The sequence below is a fragment of the Triticum dicoccoides genome, chromosome 6A, assembly GCF_002162155.2.
Source record: "Triticum dicoccoides isolate Atlit2015 ecotype Zavitan chromosome 6A, WEW_v2.0, whole genome shotgun sequence".
Taxonomy (NCBI): Eukaryota; Viridiplantae; Streptophyta; class Magnoliopsida; order Poales; family Poaceae; genus Triticum; species Triticum dicoccoides.
The window spans coordinates 12,634,361-12,645,161 of record NC_041390.1 but is presented as its reverse complement, the minus strand read 5'-3'; the positions used below and the strand labels follow the sequence as shown (position 1 = coordinate 12,645,161).

The 10,801-nt window shown below is 47.2% G+C and overlaps 1 pseudogene; it reads right to left on the bottom strand.

Moving 5' to 3' along the window:
- Positions 1–4,058: 4,058 nt before the first annotated feature.
- On the bottom strand, positions 4,059–7,371 carry LOC119314553 (annotated as a pseudogene).
- Between the last annotated feature and the right edge of the window lie 3,430 nt (positions 7,372–10,801).

The window sequence follows — 10,801 nt, the reverse complement described above, 5'->3', positions numbered from 1 at the left end:
GCCATCTTCGCAATTGGGGTATAACCCTTTTTTGTGATCCTCTAACATGCGATCGAACTTCAGCTTCTCCTTTTGACTAATGCATTGCGTCCTTGCATCAACAATGACCCGGCGGAGATCATCATCATCGGGCACATCGTCTGGTTCCTTGATCTTCAGCAGCTTCACCCGTTGCAGCATCATTGAGCACATCGTCTGGTTCCTCTTGATCTTCACCAGCTCCCCCCGTTGCAGCATCACCGTATTCAGGGGGCACTTAGTTGTCATCGTAGTCTTCTTCTTCGCCGTCTTCAATCATAACCCCTATTTCTCCGTGCCTCGTCCAAACATTATAGTGTGGCATGAAACCCTTGTAAAGCAGGTGGGAGTGAAGGATTTTCCGGTTAGAGTAAGACCTCGTATTCCCACATTCAGTGCATGGACAACACATAAAACCATTCTGCTTGTTTGCCTCAGCCGCATCGAGAAACTCATGCACGCCCTTAATGTACTCGCGGGTGTGTCTGTCACCGTACATCCATTGCCGGTTCATCTGCGTGCGTTATATATAATTAAGTGTCCAAATTAATAGAAGTTCATCATCACATTAAAACCAAAGTGCATACATAGTTCTCATCTAACAACATATAGCTCTCCAGAGCATCTAATTAATTAAACCATACATTGAAACTATGTAAAACATTTCAATGCGAAAACAAATGCGATCATAATCGCAACCAAGGTAACAATTGATCCAACGGCATAATGATACCAAGCCTCGGTATGAATGGCATATTTTCTAATCTTTATAATCTTCAAGCGCATTGCATCCATCTTGATCTTGTGATCATCGACGACATCCGCAACATGCAACTCCAATATCATCTTCTCCTCCTCAATTTTTTTATTTTTTCCTTCAACAAATTGTTTTCTTTTTCAACTAAATTTAACCTCTCGACAATAGGGTCGGTTGGCATTTCCGATTCACATACATCCTACATAAATAAAATCTATGTCACGTTGGTCGGCATAATTTTCATAAACAATAAATGAACCAATAGTTATAAAGATAATATACATACCACATCCGAATCATAGACAGGACGAGGGCCGATGGGGGCGGATACCAAAACCATCGCACTATATAAGATGCAATAATAAATGTAAGAAAATGATACAAGTATCTATCTAAACATACAAGTAAGAATATTTTTCCTTTCAGAAAGAAGATAAGAACAAGAGGCTCACCACGGTGGTGTCGGTGATGAGATCGGCGCGGGTGATCGACGGCGGTGAAGACGGGGACGGGGCGTGACAGACCGCTAAATCTAGACAAATCTCGAGGAAAATGGAGCTTGGAGGTCGAGCTTCGAGAGGAGAAAGCTTAAGTAGTGTGGCTCGGGCATTCCATCGAACACCTCATGTGCATAGGAGGTGAGCTAGAGCACCACAAAGCCCTCTCCCCCTCGGCCAGAGAAAAACAGAGCACTGGGGTGCTCTGCTCGCGAGCGAGGGTTATATATAGGCACCTCATTGGTCCCGGTTGGTGACATGAGCCGGGACTAAAGGGGAGCCTTTGGTCCCGGTTCAAGCCACCAACCGGGACCAATGGTGGTGGGCCAGGAGCGAGGCCCATTGGTCTCGGTTCATCCCACCAACCGGGTCCAAAAGGTCCAGATAAACCGGGACCAATGGCCCACGTGGCCCGGCCGGCCCCCTGGGCTCACAAACCGGGACCAATGCCCACATTGGTCCCGGTTCTGCACTGAACCGGGACTAATGGGCTGACCCGGCCTGGACCAAAGCCCTGTTTTCTACTAGTGCTATAAAACTACAGGGACTAATGTGTAAATCTGGACAATCCCGCATCTAACATCGACTATTGTACCGTTACGCCACATCATCAAATGCGGGACCCACACGTCAGAATCATGATTAAAATGCCCAAAGAGACTGATCAGTGTTTTTTTGCAAAAGATTAGCCCGATAATCAGTGGTTTTTGTCTCAAATCGTAAACCGGTGTTTTCTGCAAACCTAGACTTGAATGCGATGGTTTTCTACAATTCACTTGGGATGCTGCCATTAGTATTAACTAGCACAGTGGTTTTCTACAAACCTTGTACACATGGATGTTATCTCTGGCCATCAGCAGCTCGCCCTAGGTGCAGATGCACTTCCATAATCCATACTACAGGCGAGGAATCGCAGAATCTAGCATCCAGGGCAAGGCCACGATCAAAAAGGATTCTCTAGCGAAGCACAGAGGAGGATAGGCGGCAACGGATCCAATGGGTGCACCAGGCGGGGCGGCAGGCCTCGAGATCCTTTGCAATGGATTCACTGCACGGCCGGGGTCCTTAGTGATGGCCAAGAGCGGCTTGGACAGCGGTGGGGGCGGAGGTAAAGGGCGGCGCGGGGACGGCGGTGGTGGCGGCGGCAGTGGTGGCGGCGACAAAGGGCAGCGGCGCGGACGGTGGTGGTGGCGGTGGCAAAGGGCGGCGGCGCGGACGGTGGTGGGGTGGAGGCAAAGGGCCGCGGCATGGACCCGAACTACTTCTCCCCCACGCGTCCGGCGAGCGAGCGAGGAATTGGGTGGGGTTCTGCGGGCGATGGCGAGAGCAGGGGAAGAGGCAGAGGATTGGTTTGGTTGTTTTGGTTTAATAATAGAGGGTTTTAGCGGACGAATTAGTACCACCTCGTTTATATTACGATTTCGTCTATACAAATTGTAAAAGCGTATTATGACATGAGAAGAAAATGTATTGTGACGGTGAACCCGACAAAGTCAATCCGTATTTTATTATTAGGGAAAGATAAGAGGTTTACAGGTATAAAGAGCAAGTCACCCAGTTGTGCCTACATTATGATTTGAATAAAGCTTGGCAAGTTTTTCTAAAAAAATCAGAATAAGAGGTATTTTCCTTCAATTATGTATCTTTTTATTTTATTTCTTTGTCTCTTCCCTTTTGTTATATTTTCTACCTTTTCATTGTTTAGTTGGCCGGGAAATATGTGAACACTAATTTAAAATTACGTGAGCATATATACCAACACACATGGAATATCCCAAATGAATTATTTTCTTATGCAAAGAACTGGTTTTAAATACAGGATAAACATTTTCCTTTGTGTGAACAACCATTTTCAGAGATATGAACAATTTTGGTTTTCCCTATGTTAAATTTATCCATGGTTTATGATATTTGGTATGCTTTGTACTTCTGATGAACTTTTATAAAAGATCGGATGGTTTTTTTAGAAAACTAAATTATTTAATATATGAAATAAAATTGCCTTCCAGGTTATTTTTATAAAAAAATGAAAAACAAACCGCTAATGGGCCGGACAATATCCGGCCCATGATTGTGCTCCTACACGAGCTCCCCGCAAGACGCTACTCGCTCGACTACTCCTCCTGTTCGAAGTCGCACGCCGCCGTTGAATGCCCTCTCCTTCCGAGTTCCGGCCACGCCAATCTCGCTGTTAAGCTCCTCCAACTCCGGCGACTGGTTCTGCCGGCCTCCGGCGCTTCATACCCTGACTTCCTCCTCGGCTCGGCATCGCCTGCTCCGGCCAGCAGCGCCTAGCAACCTCTTCCACGCCGGCGAGAGCACTGGGAGGCACGGAGGCTGCGGACTGCGGTGGCCGCTTTCTCTCTGTTTGACGCGCTTCGGGCCTGCGTGGCCGCAGCTTCCTCTGGCCAGACATCCACCGGCACCGGCCTCCCAGGTGCGGGGTTGAGACGGTGCTTGAGCAAGGTACTGAACTGCAACATTGTAATTCTTGGCTCCATGTGCTCTATACATTTGTCATTTGTACAGATGCTGCTTGCTTCTGTTAAATGAAACGAATCGATGCTTATTGTTGTGAAGCAGACTGAGATAGTGATCTCTTTTGTCAGCTAACAACAGATTTTTTCCGATAAAGGGCGATTTTATTAACTCAAAAATGTAGCATCAGGTGGATACAAAGCATTATGAGCAACACCGGGCCTCTGCATAACTAGGATGCACACAACCGAACACCAAAAGTCTGACAACCAGAAGGAAACAAAAACCGACAAATCGGCAATAGTAGAGTCAGCTAACAACAGATAACAGAGGTGCATCTGAAATATGGCCACATTACACTTACTTAACACTTGAACTTATTTAAAGATGCTAGTACACTTACTTTACACTTGCAAAGCAGAAAACCAGCATTACACGTGAGGATATAAACCTTACTTACTGCACAACTTATCAAGAAAATGGGAGAAGGAAACTCTCCATGGCTCAAGGAAAAACAGAGCTCCAAACCAAAGCCAAAAGCCAAAAACAACACCGAGAATTACAGAGTAACACAATCCCACATCACTTCCAGGTCGTCTGTGGTCTTGACTTCTTTCATCCAAACAATGTGTGCTCAACGGGAAGCCACAAAGCCCCAGATTGTTGCCATAAATCGATGGGTCTACAAGTGTCTGTAGCTGACTCCCGGTGGGTATGGTGCCCGTTAAGTGGTTGTTGGAGAGATTTAACATGCCGAGGTAGGGCAAATTTGAGATGCTGGGAGGGATAGCACCTGATAGTTCATTCCATGAGAGGTCAAGGAACTCCAGGAGCTCTAAACTGCCAATGCTTGCTGGAATATTGCCTGATAGATGATTTCTGGATAAGTTCAAGAATCGGAGACCTTGAAGGTATGTTAGCTCCTCTGGAATATCCCCGGCAAGTAGATTGCTTGATAAATCGATGCCTGTCATTAGCTCGATTGTTTTTTGAAAAGTTTGCTCGCGGCCCTTCCAGAAAATATTAACTCTGTCTCGGTACTCATTCAGTGGTGACCGGTTATTGGGGGGCTCGGTCCTCCGAGAAAATATGGAAATCCGGCTCAGTTGGACAACATCATGCCTTTCAGAAGATTCTACTGTCCAAGGGGACATTTGTTTCATCATGGACAATAAGTTGCGGAATGTACCTGGGATGAAGCCAGTAAAGTTATTGTTGGACATGTCAAGTACTTGCAGATTAGACAGTTGGGATATCTCAGACGGAACGACACCACTGAAACTGTTGGATGGGAGGCTCAGAACTCTTAGAAGAGGGACACTTGCTCCAATCCAAGTAGGAATAGAACCGAAGAACATGTTGTTCCGAAGATCTAGTGTGATGAGCTTTCTACAACAGGTCTCAATGACAGATGGGAAATCCCCAGAAAAACTATTGTTACCAAGATGAAGTGATTGGAGGGGGAATTCGTCCAAGCTCGTTGAGGCAGGAAATTTACCCCAAAATATATTGCTGGACACATCCATAAATACCAGTGCTTTTAGTTTCCACCAGCAACTTGGGAGCTCACCAATGAAGTGGTTATTTGATAGATCCAGTAACTGGAGGGAGGTCAGTCCGCACAAGGCTGCAGGGATGTTTCCAGAGAGGTGATTGTTGTTAATGGATAGAATTGTTAGATGGGTGCACTGTGACCAATCATGGGACAGCTGGCCTGTCAGCTGATTCCCTGAGACATCCAAGAAGTCCAAGCTGGGATGGACACCGAACACCTCGGAGATGTCGCCGGTGAATTGGTTCTGGTCCAATCTCACACGGAATAGGACTGTGCAGTTCTTGAGGCACGGCGGCAACGGGCCGCTGAAGTTGTTGTGGTTTGCTGTGAAGTTCTGTAGCACGAGGCCGTCACACAATCTTTGCGGTAGTTCTCCAGAGAAGCTATTGTTCGCAAAGCTCGCGTCTGTCAAGCTCAGCCCCTTCCCAAGGTCTGGCGGTACAGGGCCGCTGAAGTTGTTGTCGAACAGGGCGAGGTATTGGAGATTCCTGAGTGATGTGATGGTGGTGGGCAGCTCGCCTTCCAAATGGTTGGTGTTGACGTCCAAGACTTCCAACGCAGTCATGTTGCCGATCTCTGGTGGGATCGTTCCAGTGAACAGGTTGAAGAAGAGTGCCAGCCTCCTGAGCCGTGTCAGTTTACCCAACGAGCTGGGAATCGGACCCATGAGCCAATTCACGGACAAGTCCAGCTCACTCAGGCTCACCAACTCGCCAAGCTCTACTGGGATAGAGCCGGTTAGGTTGTTGCTGAAGAGATACAAGATATCTAGCTTGGTTGCCTTGCCGAGCTCCGATGGGATCTTCCCAGTGAACGAGTTTCCAAACGCTTGGAACACTATGAGCTCCGGCCAACTCGTGAACAGAGATGGCGGAATCTGACCAGTGAGTTTGTTTGACGACATGCCAAACTCCCGCATTTTGTGCATCCCGGCAAACGCGGGTGGCATGACACCGGTGAGCTGGTTCATGGAGAGGTCCATGAAACTGAGATTGCCAAGGTTGCCTAGTTGTGGTGGAATGGTGGAAACCAACCCGTTGCTCTTCAGGTCAAGGCGTTGCAGCATTTGGAGCTGGCCAAGAACCGATGGGATCGCCCCGCCAAGTAGGTTGCTGCCGAGTTCGAGAACTCTCAGCTGGGACATGGACCCAAGGAAATCAGGGATGCCACCTGTCAGGTTATTGGCTACAATCCGCAGGTCCTGGAGATTCCCCAGCTTGGACAGAGACGCCGGTATCTGGCCGGAGAAGGCATTGATGGACAAGTTGAGGTACTTGAGGTTGGGGAGCTTCTCTGGCAGTGAGTACGGTATCGGTCCGGAGACATTGTTCTGCGACAGGTCGAGGTAGGTGACGTTACTGCTCTCGAGGATAAACTCCGGGAAGCTGCCGGTGAGGTAGTTGAGGTAGAGTGACATGAAGGTGACGGTGGGCATCGGTGAGAACCTGAGGTAGTCCTTCGGGTTGGTGAGGAAGTTGGCGCCCAGGTCGAAATGCACGATCCTAGGGAGCATGGTGAGCTGGTGCGGGATGTCTCCGACGAGGTTATTGTTGTAAAGACACAGCTCAACGAGGCTAGAGAGGTCGCCCAGCTGCGGCGGGATGGAGCCGTTGAAGACGTTGCTGCCGAGGTCGAGCGCAGCGAGGGAGCGCAGCCTCGAAAGGCTTGCCGGGATGGCGCCGTAGAAGTTGTTCCCGTTGAGGTCGAGCGTGGTGAGGGCAGGGAGTGCTGTGGCGTTGAGCTCGTTGAGCGTGCCGCCGAGGCCTAGCCACGGGAGCCTGAGCGATTCGACGCGGCCAGCGGTGTTGCATGACACGCCGAGCCAGAAGCAGACTGGCGCGCTCTTGTTCTAGGAGCTCGACATAGTGGTGGGGGTTGGCTCGTCGAGGCTGGCCTTCCAGCCAGGAGCGCATCAGCCTCGGACTCCGTTGCAGCATGGCCGGCGCCCACAAAAACCAAGACGGCGAGGAGGAGGATGCCAGCTGCGAAGGCGTGGTCTGGCTCTGGCGTCGGCATTGGGTGGCTGGAGTGACGAGCACCCTAGTTGGAAGGAGTTGTTGGGTTTAGTGAAGCAAATGCCCGGGAACACATGCAAACGGCAAGCTTCACCAAATGAACCTCAAGTGCTTCTCTCTCTCTCTCTCTCCCTCTCTCAAATCCACCCATCATTGTCATTTGTCAAGCACCCACACGGAGACTGTACTAGTTAAAACGACCACTTGGACTTTTAAGCAAAAAAGAAAACGACGACTTGTCTTTTTAGCGAACCTCATTGTCGCTGGCAGAAATTTCAATGCCCGTGGAAGAGGGTAACTGATGATCGCCACAAAATTTCGAGTCTCCACATTAGTGTCTATGCTAACGACAGGCACTAGTGTATGACTAGTACATAGTAATGCAATCAGGCAGTAAGATATAGTACAACTATCAATCCAGAGTGATGTGCTCTCTGAAGTTGATGGATGCGCAGCGACTGAAATGGCGAGTTGAATGAGGGATCTTTCTCCCTGGCCATTCGTGCGGTTACTCAATCTGAGCCCTTTGATCGTCCATTTATCTCCTTGCGTCTGTTACGGTGGTCATACGTACACGTCAACACAATTGACCGTGTCATGGAAGAGACTGGCGATGTATTGAATATATGAGCAAATTACTATGAGATTTAATCCAAATAAAAACAAAATAAATCATGACGGCTAGAACAGAGATTAAACTAATTATGTGGACTAGCATATTGGATGAACAGATCGAATCTAGGGCACAGACTAGAAGCATGAATTCTACCACGATCTCGAGCAGGAAGGACGGAATCACATACGGTGCAACGGGAGCAGCAATACCGTTCGCGTTGAGGTTGTCGCCCATGTCGTTGAGGAAGAGGTTGCCGAGGTTGGGGAAGAAGTCATAATCTGATCGCCCCTCTTCCATACAGGATCACGAGAGGCGGGGTTTCGGAGGCATGCTGTCCTTTCTTGCGGTGCACGCCGAAAGGAGGGATGGAGAAGACTTGCATGGCGGCGCAATGATCTGGAACGGTGGTGCCAAGTGCATAGCTCTGTCCTCGGCTCGGCTCAATCCCACAACCCGCGTCGCGACGAGACGAGGCGAGCGAGGAGGAGGAGCGCGTGTAGTTCTCCTCTTCTCATGCCCATACAAGTGGTAGAAGAACTCACCTTATAAAGAGGTGCAAGTCTCACTCAACTTTCGGGGTGGGACTAAACTTTAGTCTCACTCACACCACTCACAAGTGTGCATGAATGGGCCAAGAGAATTACAGAATTTTAGTTGGGCTTTAGGCCAAAGGCCCACTAGCAAATTCCAATAAGCCCCCATAAAGTCTCATTGGCACATGTCATCACTTAGTTCCAAGACATTGTTTATATATCGGTGCTTAATGAAAACTGTGAAGTTGAACTTCCAGTTAGAGTTTTATGCTACACTACATCACAACTTGGATAGTGGACTATGCCTTGAACTACAAGTTCTCTGCGAGACTAGTTTCACACAAATTCTTGACCGATATTGGGCTGTTGCAAGGCTTCCCCACGGGTGGAGAGTATACGTCATACTTTAAGGTCTTTCATCAATTTATTAGAGAACATCCAATTCTCACAGACTGCGATGTTAACAGTCAAATTCATATAGGTGTGTTCCTCGGGAGATGCTCTGCAGGACAACATCTCTACTTACTCAAATAAGCCACTTAGAATACATTAAGATAAATATCAATCTGCCATGCAGACCAGGAGAGTATTGCATCTTTATGGAGTGGGATAATTAAAATAGGGATACCCTCCTGCCAGCTGACCAACAACTTGTCTCTCACTTCTACTTCACGGGATCTCGGATCACATAGAGTGGGTTACCACTATGGACAACTCATGCGGTGGGTCTCAAACCCATCTCCATTGATGCATTATCTATCACATTACATGATAGACCCTTTGTGAAGGGATCTGCCAAGTTTTTCGACATTTGGATATAATCCAGCGTAATAACTTCGGAGTTCCTCAATTTTCTGATAAATTTTAGTCTCCTCTAGACATGCCTTTAGGACTTCATATTGTCCTTAGAACTATTTATCTTGACAATCACAATTTGATTATCACAGTTTATCCATTTCCTCTCATAGGCCAGGACCAAAAATCTTTCTGGGCCAAATGGATAGATATTGCCATCGGCCCACTTCTCTTTCCGGGCCAGGTTCTGTACAGCCAGTCCAATCCACGCACACAGCCAGGTGAGTTATGCGTGCACCGAAATGCAGACATTGTGGTTCAGAGAATCAGAGAATGCATATGTTCAGAGAAGGCATGCAGCAAAATTCAGAAAACTGAATTCCTTCCTGCGGAGCACGTTTTAAATTGGATGACAAGTAGCACGTCAAGGCAGGCAGCTGTTGCTTTTACCCCCCAAAGAAAAGAGAACAAACGCAGTGAACCACGTAGCTCTTTAGGAGTCTCCAATTCAAGTAAGGACAAGAAAAAGTAGCAAACCCAGTGTACTGCATTACTTGAGCCTGAAGGATAAAAGATGGACCAGTTGATTGATGCAGCTCAGCTCATCCTTTTGATGGCGCCCTAGTTTATCACTGACATCTGTAGATACCCCCCAGCAGCTCCCTAGCTCATAATTGATACGGCTCTTCTTCACATGGCATCTCTGTTCCAAATGAAATGATAAAAAAAGAACAAGGATCGATTAGATGGAAGGCAACCATGTAACACATGATCAAGAAAATCGACAAAACAAGTAGTAGTACGACAGCAACCAAATGCTATGTGGCACTCAATGATACAATTGCTCACGCAATTCAGATTAAATGCTCTGCTATCCCAAACCAGCATAAAGTTTCCTTGTATGGCATGAACAGTGAAGCAAGCACATGTTTTCATACTGGAGTATACCCACTATGATAGTATCTGAATCGGAAAACATGCAGCAGCACATGTGTCCCGGCGTAAACTACATGATCCAGAGTTAAGCTCTGTGTGAGCAGTAGCATGCTTCATTATAGAAAAATGGAAAGCTGATGACACAGTACATTCTATCAGAAACAAGTATTAAGAATCTCATACAGAAGAACTCAAGTCAAGGTTCACAGTTCAATGGCAGCTTACTCGTGATGGCTGATGAAAGTTCAGATGAGTCGTGAATAGTGACTACATGATTTTTTCTGTAGCGTTTATAAATCATCTTATGGATATTAAAAGCACCTCGAAGGGTGCCTAAGTACTATTTCTAAAATGTCCTAGAATAATTCATCACATACTTACAAATATTCCAAAGTTATATTACCTCCGTCCCAAAGTTCTTGTCTTAGATTTGTCTAGATACAAATATATCTAACACTAAAACGTGACTAGATACCACTAGTAGAAAAAGGGTCAAACGTGAAGCACATTAGTGCCGGTTTGAATTTGAGCCGGCACTAATTGTACCATTAGTGCTGGTTCGAACGGCTATGCATTAATGCCGGTTCGTGTTGAACCTTTA